We start from the raw sequence: 14,667 nt of genomic DNA on the forward strand, positions 1-14,667 counted from the left end.
GGCAAAGCTGCAGGAGGCTGGGCTGGGGAGGGAGTGGGAGAGTGGGGGCCTTCTCCTCCAGGTGCTTAGGAAGGTCCCTTGACAGGTGTGGGTCTTCTGCTGCCTTTATAGAAGAAGACGAAGTCTGCCAGGTCCAGTAAAGCTCACTGTTCAAATCAAAAGTGTGAAGGGTTGCTGCAGCAAGTAACCAAAGAGTTTGAGGTTTTCATGCCTCTCTGCTCATTTCTTATATAATCTCAGTAAGTCCACATTTCCCACAACACCTTGCAGAAAACTTTGCGTATCAGAGGTTTATGTCTGAAATTACACCCACTGCATTACACAGCCTCCACAGATGACCGGCCTCCTTGTTTCCCAACTGCCAGACATCAGCCTCTCATCTGAATGGTGTAGGCATCACCTGAACCACTACAGCCTGTTTTCTTCTAATTTTTAAATATGGTTAATTCTGGCCAGGAAGTGGTGGTGCATGCCTTTAATCCCAGCACTCAGGAGGCAGAGCCAGGCGGATCTCTATGAGTTCGAGGCCAGTCTGGGCTACCAAGTAAGTTCCAGGAAAGGCTCAAAGCTACACAGAGAAACCCTGTCTCAAAATAAATAAATAAATAAATAAATAAATAAATAAATAAACAAACAAACAAACAAATAAATAAGTTTAATTCTTAAATACTGCACACCTGTAATCCCAGCACCTTGGAGGTGAAGCCAGGAGGACTATAAGACTGAGGCCAGCCTGGACTACATAGAGATCCAGGTCACAGGCACACAGCAAGACCTGGCCTTAAAAATAATGTAAGTACAAATGAAATCAACTTTGTGACTATGCAAAAAAATGTCTTAAGTTTATCACCACTCAAAAAATTATAGGCTAGGAGACTATATGTAGCATACAAAAGTATGTGTCAAAAAAAAAAGGGAGGGGGAAGTATGTGTCACCCAGGCTGTCTGTCCACTGACAAGCATTAACCAGAAACAAAACAGTTTAAAAAAAATCAAAGACTCAGGAGCTGGAAAGGTTTGTCCTGGGTCACACAATTGGCATCAAGTGGAGACAAAACCCCAAGCTTCTTAATTTGAATAATTGTACTCTACCTTTTCCTGCAGATAGAAGTTAGAAGTTCTTGGATTTTTGTACTTAAGCTATAGGATCCTGTTCAGAAAGGTGTGTTACTGTATAAATAAGGCACTAATTTTCATGATGAGTTTCCTAAGTGGACTTCTCTATCAGTAGCTTCCTATTTAGGAACATGTACCATATGTTACCATTAAGTCCCAATTCCTCGTCTAATTCAAGGAACTGAAATTTCTGAGAGGATTTCATTTGCTTTTTATGAGGTTTCTGTTGGAGTACCAACAATACCAACAATGTCACACTTAAAAGTGGACTACTGCCATAAAATGTAATATGACATTACATTCATAGCTTGACATTTGTATGTTTAAAATGGTGTGCTTATTTTTAAAAGACTAGAAAGATGTACAGTCAGGTGCTGGTTACTTATAATCAGTGATTTTACTCTTTTCCTTGTTTATCATTTAAAAATATTCTATAGTGAATCAGTTTCATAGAACAAGTAGTACATAATTTTGAATGGTTATCTCTGGGATTATGTGGTGGGTATTGTGTTCCCTGAAATAGTGTGTGTTCCTCGAAATAAACAAATCTGGGGTCAGAGAACAGACAGCCACTAGAACAAAGCCAAAAATGGTGGCTAGAAAATGGGAAGAGTAAGCTATAGCAGAAGTTGGGCAGTGGTGTATACGCCTTTAATCCCAGCACTTGGGAGGCAGAGCTATCGGATCTCTGAGTTCAAGGCCACTTTAGAAACCGCTAAGCATGGTGACCCACGCCTTTAATCCCAGAAACACAACCTTTAATCCCAGGGAGTGGGGGCAGGAAGAGAAAGGTATATAAGGCATGAGGACCAGGAACTAGAGGAGAAAAGCATGTAGTTAGTTAAGCATTTGGTTGGTTAGCATTCAGGCTTTGGAGCAACACAGTTCAGCTGAGAGCCATTGGGATGAGGACTCAGAAGCTTCCAGCCTGAGGAAATAGGATCACCTGAGGAACAAGCAAGGTGAGATAGCCATGGCTTGTTCTGCTTCTCTGATCTTCCAGCATCCACCCCAATAACTGGCCTCGGGTTTGATCTCATTAATAAGACCTTTTAAGATTCCTGCCACAGGATTAAACATTAGCCTCAAATGGAGGAAGCACTCCAAGCACTGGGCTACTGTCCTCTAAGTCCCGAACCTGGAAGAATACCCTCCACACTGCAGGTCAGGGAGCAAGCTCCCAAGTGAAACAAATTTCCAGATAACTTTGAACCAGGAATCACATACAGTGAACCGGGAGCCTTCATTTCTTTGTATAATAAGAAATTTCAAACTACAAACTTACTTAAGACACATAAGAATGAAAACAAGTAAAGACTAAAAGAAAGCACCAGAAATGGAATTGCCAAAGAGACTAAAATGAGTAGGAAGAGATGAAACATACAATAAAATAACAACAAAAACAGACCAAGAAATCTGTCAATCCATTAGTAGTCAACTTCACAGTCAAAATCCTCTAATAAGAAACAGAAATTTTAAGAAAGAGTTAAACTCGTCCCAAAAGAAAACAAATCTTACCTTACAGTTCATCTTGATGTGAGGTACTCAGAGAAAAACTGGCAAGACAGCTGAGACTCTGCTCTCTCCAAGTGGATGTGCTGATGGGTTTACTGCTGGCTGTTATCTGAGGAGAGAGAGAGTGTGTGTGTGTGTGTGTGTGTGTGTGTGTGTGTGTGTGTGTGTGTGTGTGTGTTTCGCGCTGTGTCCACAAAGACTTAATTGGAACCTCTGACAGGTTTCATTGAGCCCCTTAGCTCTCTGCATCACAGGCAGGTACGGCTGGGGCCAGGGAGGACGGAGGGGTGGATTTCTTCCTAAGCAAAGAGGCTCTGGGCTGTGCTGGTTTTCATCTGTGCTTATCTGTCATACCACTCACTTAACTCTTGCCTGGATCTGAATACAAACTAGAATGCAAGATGGAACCAGGGTACACCTCCTGTCCTTTACCACTTAAAGATGCCTCCTGTGCTCCAATTCTTTCCTTAAAAGTAAGAAATCTTGAAACATTTATGTGAAGATAGATTATGTGCCTACTGTTCTTTAGCCATAAAATCTAACATCTGGAGCTGGGGAAATGACTCAGTAAACGGTTTTCCACACATGTAGAAAGACCTGAGTCTGATTCCCAGACAGCTCTGGAGGTCTGAAGTCCACATAACTGTGCCTGTGAAGATATCACCAGGGCTTTGTTCCTTCTGGAGGCTCTGAGGACAACCCAATCTTTCAGCTCCTAGAGGCCACCTACAGCTCTTGGCTTCTAGCTTTCCCCTTCAAAACCAACAGCACTTGCCTAACTCTCTCCCTCCTTCACTTACAAGAGTGCTTGTGGTTACACTGGGCATACCCAAATATTTCAAGATTGGCTTCCTGTCCCCCCGAACCTTAACATAATCATACCTGCACCTTTTAGCACAAGGAGAAACAGTTACATGTTCATGACTAGGACGTGAGCACCTCTGGGTACCATTGCCCTGTTATCACAGAGGGCACAATCTCCCTAAAAGGGTATATGAAAATGAAAATTTGGGGCTTAAGAGGACAGGTGTGACTGAAGGATGGTCATACTTTACATTAACAGAAATATAGTAACAATGACAACTGCTATTAAATGCCTACTCCATTTTCAGCATATTGCTAATATGTAGCCATATGTCATATGTGGTATATATTATATTGAAAACATGTACATACGTTTTTCAGTTGTGCAGTGTTTATGTTCAGAGGCAGGATAAGTAAGTCTTCACAGATACCGATGAGCACAGGAATGAGTACTCACCTTCCTCCTCTGGTTAATATTTTTCATTTATGGGTGTGTAGGGGGTGCGGGTACTGTGTGCCATGACACATGTGTCAGTGGACAACCTTGGATGTCATTCTTTACCTTCTATTTTATTGAGGCTTTTTTTTATTTGTCACTGCGCTCACCAGGCTGGCCGGTCAACAAGAAGGTCCAGTGAACCCAACTCAAGTCATCAGGCTTGACAGCAAGCACCCTTATCACTGAGCCGTATAATGTGCTCTAAAACATAAATGTGTGTGCACATTTTCAGGTGTGCACACACTTTTCAAGAGCTGAAAGCAACCCTGATGCCCCCTGATGGACGAATGGATAAGCAAATGTGTAAATACTCACAATGAGATCTTATCCAGTATGGATTAATCTTGAGGGTATTATGCTAAAAGTATGTCATTCACCACAGATAAAACTCTGTATGATTTCGTCTATATGAGGTTCCTAGAATAGTGGAATCATAGAAACAGAAACTGCAGTTTGCTAGGGCCTGGGGGAAGGGGAAATGGGAAGTGGTTCTTCAGTGAGTACAGGGTTTTGATTTCACAAGATGAAAACCATCTACTAATTGTCTGGCTGAACCAATGTCAGTACACTTAATACTGAATTGTACATTTAAAAATGGTTAAGATGATAAGTCTTAGGTCTCTTTTGAAATAACTAAACTTTTTCAAAAATTGTATGTATATTGTGAATATATATACTATATATTTGAATGTATATAATATATATTGAGAAATATACACACATTTTTTAAACCAAGCACAATGGCTCACACCTATAATCTCAGCACTCTGGGAGCTAAGGTAAGAGATCTCCATAAGTTCAAAGCTGGACTACACAGTGAGTTCTAAGACAACCTATGCTACAGAATGAGCCCATGTCTAAGAAACCAAACAAGACAAACTACATATTCTAGCTAGTCTCAAACTTACAATCCTTCTGCCTTGTCCTCCCAAGTACATGATTGTGCCTCTTAACTCTACATATATTCCACATAATAGTGGGAAAATCAAAACGAAAGAGTAACTAGTAAAAAGCAATAGATACAGATACAGATACATCTAGATACAGATACAGATACAGATACAGATACATCTAGATACAGATACAGGTACATCTAGATACAGATACAGATACATCTAGATACAGATAAGCCAGTGGCCTCTAAATCCTTGCAAAGAGCTCTATTTCTGGTCAGAGGAAAGTGGAAGTGGGAGGTTCTCCACCTGTGGTCCTGTTCTTTCCAGTTTAAGTGGCTGGCAGTTGGGACCTTCAGACAGACAGCTTTTTCTCTACATACACATAAAACAATGACTGGATCTTAGGTTTACATGGCCTGCCACAATGGGAATGGATCCTGTGACTCGGACCTGGGGGGTATTTTTGTTTCTCATTTCTTCCTGTTTCCTTTAGCTGTTTAAATATTTAACAATCACTTCATAATTCCTCATATTTAACAGATGTCAGGGTTGTAGGCCCAGACTGCAGGTGCTTGTTTCCCAAATATATGACTGTGGTTCAGAAGTTATATGCAGGCTTCTGAAGAAAAATAACCAAAACAGGGATATTTAGGGGGAGGGACTGTAGCTTTCTATGGACATGATCTTTATAACACTGAAGATTCTACGGAATAGGGATGTGTCCAAAGGGTAAGGAGTCACTGCTGTAAACAAAATAAGTGCTGGGTTTAGATCCAAGGCAACAAAGCATTTTAAAATGCCAAAAATCAGCCGGGCGGTGGTGCACACCTTTAATCCCAGCACTTGGGAGGCAGAGCCAGGCAGATCTCTGTGAGTTTGAGGCCAGCCTGGGCTACAGAGTGAGTTCCAGGAAAGGCACCAAAGCTGCACAGATAAACCCTGTCTCGAAAAACAAAAACAAAACAAATGAACAAACAAAAAAATCAAAAATCAAAGCCAGCATGATAGTCAAGCTTCCTTCCCTGAGCCAAGTCCCTTCAACTCAGTGTGGATGTCCTTCATCTGTGGCAGAAGCATGCAGGTGTCTCAGAAGAGTGGAGAACCCAAAGCAGGGTTCTCTGGTAGGATTTGAATTTGAGGGCTCTCCTGCTGTTGTTTCTCACCATGACCTCAGCCATGACCTTTACTATAGACCTAAGTCTCATGCTCACACTCCTACCCACTTCTGCTTTCTGTTTGCTGTCAAGCACCCATTCTCAGCATGCCATTTGAAAGAGCGTCTTTTATTTCAATCGCTAGATTTCTTATTAAATTAAGTTCTGTATTTATGCATGCATTTGTACACATGGAAAGATGATCTATGCACTGTGACTCAGTGTGAAGGTCAGAAAAGAGCATAGGATCCCCTGAAACTGGAGTTATCGGGACTATTCCTTTAAGGCAGGGCCTCCTCCCAGTTGGGTGTCTTAGTTGGAGTTTTATTTCTGTGATGAAACACTGTGACTACAATGCAAGTTGGGAAGAAAGGATTTATTTGGCTTACAGTTCCATATTGCTGTTCACCATTGCTGTTCACCATTGAAGGAAGTCAAATAGGGCAGGAACCTGGAGGCAGGAGCTGCTTACTGGCTTGTCATGGCTTGCCCAGCCTGCTTTCTTATGGAACCCAGGACCACCAGCCCAGAGCTGGCACCACCCACAATGGGCTGGACCCTTCCCCATCAATTATTAATTAAGAAAATGCCCTACAAGTTTGCCGCAGATAGATCTTAAAGGAATCATTTTCTTAATTGATATCCCTCCATTCAGATTACTTTATCATGTGTCAAGTTGACATAAAACTATCCCAGACACTGGGGTTAGGTGCATGCATGGGATGCCTGCATTATTACATGGGCCATAGCATCTGAACTCTGGTTCCCGTGTTTGCAAAACATCTTCACCTCTGAGACATCTCTTCAGGTCCCAAGTCTTAGAATTCTCAATGCCTCCAACTGTTCAGATTGTTGGAGCACAGTCCATCATGGCAGGATTGTATGGTAGAGGGGTTTGTCCGCTTTATGGCAGCTGAAAAAGCTAGAATCCCATATACTCTTTGAGGGCATTCCCCAAGAACCTAACTTCCTTCTCCTGGACCCTACCTCTGATAGTTCCCCCCACCTCCCCTTAGTGTCACAGGCTGGCCTCCAGGTTTTTGTCACACAAGCTCTTGAGGAACACTTGTATAACAATAACTATATGTTACTGTTCTATTATTACTACTAATTTTAAATCATTCTTGATTCTCCAGGTTTCACAGAAGCTGGGCTGAAGTACCGAAGGCCCTGAAGGGGACTCACACATTCCCAGAGCCTCTGTGCTTAAGAATGAGCGTGAAGAAACATCACCTTCCATGTAGTCTTCAGTTCTGAAACCCACATATGCTGGGCTGGGTAGGCAGAACTCTACCTCTAAGAGGTGAACTCTCAAACCCAGTATTGGCTCCTTATAAAATCTGATCCTCATACTATTAGACAAGAGAACTGGTGGAAATGGTTGTGACTTGGCTGGAGCAGGAAACGCAGTGTTATTTAAGGACAATGGACATGTATTCCCTAAACTCAGTTCTCATTAAACTCATTCCTGGTAAGTACACTGTCTTGGCTAGGGTTTTCATTGCTGTAAAAAGATACCATAACTATGCCAACTCTTATAAGGAAAACATTTAATTGAGAGGGCTTGCTTACAGTTTCAGGGGTTCAGTCCATTATCATCATGGCAGGGAGCATGGTGGCGTGCAGGCAGATGTGGTTCTGGAGGAGTAGCTGAGAGTCCTATATCTTGCAAGCAATAGGAAGTCAACTGGGACACTGGGTGGTACCCTGAGCATAGGATACCTCAAAGCCTGCCCCCACAGTAACACATTTCCTCCAACAAAGCCATACCCACTTCAACAAGGTCACACCTCCTAATAGTTGTAATTTAAAAGCAGCAAGAAGGAATCATGCCATACAACAGGGCTGATGTGGGAGGTTTATTGGGGGACGGGCAAGGAAGTGGGCAAAGAAGAGGACAGAGAAGGGGGCAGAGACTGGTCCCTAGGGAAGAGAGTGAAGGAAGAGAAAAAGAGAGGGGAAGTGGCCAAGGCCTGCTTTCTATAAGGAAACGTAGCGAATGCGCACAGGGGCTGCTCTTCGTGGCTGCAGCTGATGATATATCCTGTCAGGACCCTAAAGGCAGGCCAGTACAGATGCCTAAATGCTAACAACAGTGCCACTCCCTATTAGATTATAGGGCCAATTACATTCAAACTACCACATACATATTTCAGTCCTTACTTGGAAAGTCGGTGGAGGGGGCAGTCCCTTTTACCATCCATTTGGGTCCTAATTATGCCATTGAGAACTGTGGGACTGTGGGCAGCTGTTTCATTGCTCTATGCCACTGACAGCTAACTTGTAGAGATTTTGTGGAAGGCCATGGTGATGCATACTTTTATGGAGGCAGATGCAAGGTGATCTCTGATTTCCAGGGAAGCCTGATCTACATTATGAGTTCTAGGACAACCAGGGCTATATAGTGAGACCCTATCTCTAACAACAACAAACACTTAGAAGTGTGTCTGTGTTACAGGCCTCCAGACCTTACTATAACTGATGCCATGATGGAAGTACTACTCAGACTTTGGAACCCAGCATGAAAGCAACACCAGCCAAAATGAGAACAAAGACCATTATCAACGTCCATAATTCTGGGAAAGCCCCTAAATGTACTAACCTTGCTTTTGGCTTCTGTAGATCTGCCTCTGGCTAACTGTTCTTGCTAACTGTTGTGTGTCAACCCAGGATGTGGATTTTGTGCTTAAAAGCTCATCCTGAGAAAGGATCAGGGCAGCCCTCAGGTCCTGAGCACCCAGTGTAGTAGACGGCAGGCTAATAATGACTTTCAATTGGCTCGAATCCATGTCTGAGTGGTCTTCTCTGGTAGACACCTCACAATATCTGGGACATAGTAGGCACATAGTACTATGTTCTAAGAACTTAAATATCAGAAAAACCTGAAGACATGAATTCTGCTCTGCAGAGCCCCTCTATTTGTGGGGAAAATTTCCAAACACTAAGTTCCCTAAGTGAATTCCCCTTTGAAGTACACCATCTATCCTGACCATTTCAGAGCTGTTACTTCTTCCTCACCACAAAAATGTACAGATTGCTCAAGACTTAGACGAAACACCCAGCACTCTTCTTCCCATATACTTCTTCTCTAAATTCTTCTTGTCTTTTTGTTTTGTTTTGTTTTCAGTGCTAGAAATAGACTCTAGGGTCTTTTACCTGCTAAGTGAGTGATCTCACCAAGACCTATCCCCTCTTCTATAAATTCTCACTGAAAGGCCTACCTCCTCTCTCTTCCTGGACTTAATCAATCCTGGGTGACTTTTTTTTAACTAGGTACACAATCTAGCATTTCATTTTACAATGTTTTATATGTTAGCTCTGTGGGATTATATGTGTTGATCTTGTCTCCACTACTTAGCCCCGTGTTGCTTAGAAATATTGTTCTACAAGTAATACCATCTTGGCTTTCAAGATGTGGCATGGGCCCACAGACATAGAACTGGTTAAGAGTGAGCCTGGCCTGCCCCACCCAGCTTGGTGCAGTGTATTCCTGGTTTAGAGTAAGAATGTGTCCTGCAGTTCTCTGGAGTTTCTCCAGGGACTACACTATGCTGAGTTCACTACTAGTATTCACATAATAGACACCTGCTTACAGAAAGCCTCATTTGAGTTTTGATTCTCTGATCTTTTGATTCTCTGACTGCTGTTGTGCAATAATATTTTTGTACACTGTGAAGATGTGTTGCTCTCATCAGCTGAATAAAGAGCTAAATGGCCAATAGCTAGGCATGAGTAGGTATAGGCAGGAAAGCCAGACAGAGATAACTCTGGGAAGAAGAAGAAAGGTGGAGTCACCAGCCAGATGGAAAGGGCACGAGACATGCAAGAGGACAGGTAAATGTCACGAGTCATGTGGCAACATGTAGACTGATAAAAATGGGTTAAAGTTGTAAGAGCTAGTTAATAACAAGCCTATGCTATTGGCTCAGCTTTTATAATTAATAATAAGTCTCCATGTGGTTATTTGGGAGCTGGCTGGTGGGACAGAATACTCTGCCTACAGCGTGCACTGTAAGTAAGCCAAGGAATAAGAGCTTTCATGGCACTCAGAGTCAGACTTAGAGACAGTGCAGGTAATGACGGTGATGGAAGGCAGAAATGAACCAAACTCTAATGTCTCTGGAGCTTCCTCTGAGAATCCGCAAGCTATAGTTCCGGTTTTTCTCCCAGTTCATCTTTGATATCAGAGAAAAGGCTTTTAGCAGATTCTTGTGAGCCTGGGGCTTGGATTCTTATTCAAATCATCTTAGAAATGATTTGATCTTCCCAAATTCCCCATTGATAATTTGTGCCACAGGTGTTTGCAGATCTGAGTTTATACAGAAGAGATTGGCAAAATGTGTGCATAGAAGTTACAAAGTCAAAAGGCATGGTCTATAGTCTAAGAAGTTCAAATTGCAGGGAAATTGCATTCCTTTCATGGACTTCTGTTTCATGGACTGTAAATTGGAGAGATTATATCTGCTATCACTGCATTCTAAAAATCTAACAATTATAAACTAGTCCTACAAAAAGGACAGTGACACAAGGAAACTCACTATTTTGCATGTGAACTTACATAGTACTAAAGTGGAAGCACAGAAAGGAAAGAGTGAGGTCTCAGCTACTATTTACCCTGCTGTCTGTCACCCTCCCCTTGACCTCCTTCCATGCAGGTGTCTGGGTTATAGGACTCTTCACTGACCCAACAGCATGCTTATGGCGCCACTAGCCACAGACCTGCTCCATCTTACAACAAACCTAAGCTGGACTTGGTGGCGCACATTTGTGATCTCAGCATGCAACAGGCAGAGGCAGGTAAATGTCTGAGAGTTCAAGGCAGCCTAGTTTACATAGTGAGTTCCAGGCTGGCCAGGGATACACAGTGAGACTCTTTCTCAAATACATACATACATACACACACACACACACACACACACACACACACACACACACACATCAGCCCAACCAAAAAAAAAAAAAAAAAGGATCAGTTTAAACAGAAGCCCTATAGCACCTTAATATTCCCCATTTTACTTCTGCTTCAAGAGTGTAGTGGAAGCTCAGCAGGCGAAACTGACAGAAAGCTTGGTGCAGTAGCACACACCTGTAATTCCAACACTTGGGAGCCTGGGGCAGGAGGATTGGGAGTTTGAGGACAACTTGACATATATAGCCAGACCTTGTGTCAAAAAGTCAAAAGGGGGCCCTGAGGTCCTAAGAGCAGGAGAGCTGTTCCGGCCGCTCATCAGCTACAGCACTTGGGGAGGGGCCCTTACACCTTGCCTGGACAGCACACTAAGAGCTGGCCCTGAAGGTGTAGGTTTGGGAGAACCGACCCTGAGGATGTGAAAGCTGTTGAAATGACCCTGCCCCTTGCTCCTTGCTGCAAGGGGGCAATGCTGGAAAGCTCACCCTGGTGGCAAAGACAGGGGAGAGCTGGGTGACTGACCAACACTGCAACTACCCAGGCCCAGAACCAGGCTTATGTGTTGACCACCCCAACATCCACCTCATCTGTGATTTCCTGGAGCACAGGGGTAGGGTGGGTGGGGTCGGTCCTGTGGACCCAGGGCTGCAAGATCTCCATGACACAGGGCAGCAAACAAGATGTCCAGGAAGAGTCCCAGTGAGGGCCCAGCATTGATGCTGTAGCAGAGATCAGGGACCTTAAACCAGACCAATGATTCTTAGCGATGAATACCTACATGAAAAAAATCTATGGATAAAGAGATTTACTCCATGACTCGCTGGATCACACTGCAGCTTCCAATCTGAGATTACAAGATTCTTCCTTTTTTCCTGTTCCCTACTTCTCTTAAATGTTATTTTGTTGGGGGAGATGGGTGAGACTAGGAGATATTAATGATATGGACACATGATGTGAAAGACACAAAGAATAAATAAAAAGAAAGTTTTTAAAAAGTTAGAAAGGGAACAAGGAGGAAGAGGAAGATCACATTTTATAATTCAGAAATAGTCACTGTCAGCATATTATGTATATACTTTTCTGTGTATTTATCAATAATACAAAATATATGGTATATATTATTTTATATATTTGATTCTAACCAATACTATACTGTGACTTTTTCCTCACTGTTTAAAATAGGATCCTATCTGGATTAGTGTCTGTAATATTCTATCAAACAGACATATCAGCATTTATCAAACCTAGGCACATGAGAGGACCATCTTGATCCGGCGGCAGAAGAAAGCCTTGACAAACAGCATTTGAGTTTCCAGATATGCACTTCCATCAGCAGGCTTCAGTGCAGCACCCCCTGGCAAGGGGCCCCACCACCCACCCTCTGAGATTTATGTTTAAACAACCCCTCTCCCTCTAAACAGCCATTGTTCTGATAATAGGGGGCCCTCTGCTGTTCCTCTCTTTTTCACAACACATTCCTGACCCTAGTGATAATGACAGAAATGCGGAACAGAATCAGAGATCTCAGCTTTCAGGTCAGAGTCATTTCCAGCCTATAAATTTCACTGTTTCTGATGGTCAGTGGAAAAGAAAAAAAAAAAAAAAAAAAAAGGAGGAGGAGGAGAAGTCAACCCAACAACAAAGAAATAATTTTAAAATTTATCTTCTCTCCCACTTTATGGTGGAATTTTTATACTGACAATTTTATGTTGCTTTATTCCATTTCACATGATATTTTCCTTGAGTAGTATTTTCCAGCAAATAAAGAAAGATTCACACTATATGGGGAAAATTAAGTCACTGGCATGAGCTTTCCTTGCCTTTCCTTCCTTATTTTTCTTCCTCAATAATGTCTGTAATAAAATACAATTTCACATTCCTTCCAGAGTTGCTGAGTGCTACAAGCCGAATTTTAAATCCTTAAGAAAACCAGGCCTAGAGGCCCATGCTCAAAATACCAGCTTTAGGAGATGGAGACAGGAGGATCAGGAGTTCAAGGTCAGGCTCACTACACAGAGCCATAGCAAATTTGAGGCCAACTGGGTCTACAAAAAAAAAAAAAAAATCCAACTAAATAAATTCTTAAAAGATACACATAACATAAAATATTCTCTACTCACAGATGGCAAATGAGAGAAGGAACTGAGAGAGGTGTCTCAAGGTCACATTGTGTATTCAAAGAGACAGTCAACATTGAAACCAGGCTTGCTGACTCCGAGTCTCATGCTCTGACCACATTCTCTATGGCTCGGCCAGTTGCTCTTGCATTCCTTGAGAGTAAAGGAAGGTACCTTAAAACCATTCCATGTAGAAGAACAAAGGTGTGACACATTTCACTCATCTGATAGATATGTACTAGATGCAAATTAACTCCTTAGGTGCTTCAGATAAAAGACACAAGAAATAGCTGTTTAAACAGATTGGTTAGAGTGACATGTCATTTAGTTCTTAGAAAATAACCTAATACAATGGTTCTCAACTTGTGATTCATGACATCAGATAGCTGCATATGATATAGTTACATTACAATTCATAACAGTAGCAAAACTATAGTTATGAAATAGCCACAAAATAACTTTACGGTTGGGGTCACCACAACATAAGGAACTGTATCAAAGGGTCACAGCATTAGGAAGGTTGAGAACCACTGATCTAACACATAGTAATTCATGTGAAAGGTTTATCAATCAATAAAAGCACATAAGTAATCTCAGCTAAGAAATACATAGACTTAAATGCATAAGGTCTACACAAGATCAAGCTAACCAAAATCCCAGCACAGACGGAGAAGCAGCTCCTGATGATTTACCCCACACTGAGGAACTACTGGCAACTGATGGCTGCTAAGGGGAGAGAAGAGTAGATTTTGTTCAGAAATGTGGTCCCTGAGAGACCACCCACGTAGATGGTCCTACACCCGTGCACATATGGCAGTGCAGAGAGGACTCAGTAGGCTTTAAAAAAAAAAAAGCATAAGAACTTGGAAGGGACAGAATGGCAGCAGGTGAGGTAAGAACTGGAGGAAAGAGAATTAGGGTGTAGATCTGATCAAAATGTATTATATGCATGCATGAAATTCTCAAATAATAAAACGTTTAAAAGGAATACAGAACTTATCGTTTGCATTCTTTACCCCTTTTAATACATCCAACAATTTTATGGAGAAGGATTGAAGAATTGTTGTGCATGGAAATGAGTAGACTCCAAATAGCCCAGGAATATGTACTTTACTTGTAACACCAATTGACCAACTCTCAGCTGAAATACTTGAGTACTTTAGGTCTCAAATTTCTTTTTTCATTTTGGAATATTTGCATTTACACAATGATATGTCTTGTATATAGGCTCTAAGTCTAGAATAAAACTCATTTATATTCCATGCATATGTCACATGTATAGCCCAAAGAAAATTTTATAACAGTACAGTAATTTTGTGAATGAGGCAAAGTTCCATGCTATGGAATTTTCCGTCTGTGGCATCATGTTGGCACTCAAAGTTTTTGGATTTTCTACCATTTCAGAGTTTGCAACCTGCACACTACTGTGATATAGAGTTCAGCTCTCAACTCCCTCTTCCAGGAAAAGAGAGAGAGAGAGAAAGAGAGAGAGAGAGAGAGAGAGAGAGAGAGAGAGAGAGAGAGAGGAGAGGGATTAATTTTGGTGGTCAGGTGCCTCTTTATAGTTGTTTGAGACAATATCTCATGTAGTGTACAGGTCTTCCTCAAATTCGCATGTAACCAAAGATGACCAAGCATGAGCTTAAACTGCTGATTT

The sequence above is a fragment of the Onychomys torridus genome, chromosome 17 (assembly GCF_903995425.1).
Source record: "Onychomys torridus chromosome 17, mOncTor1.1, whole genome shotgun sequence".
Lineage (NCBI taxonomy): Eukaryota > Metazoa > Chordata > Mammalia > Rodentia > Cricetidae > Onychomys > Onychomys torridus.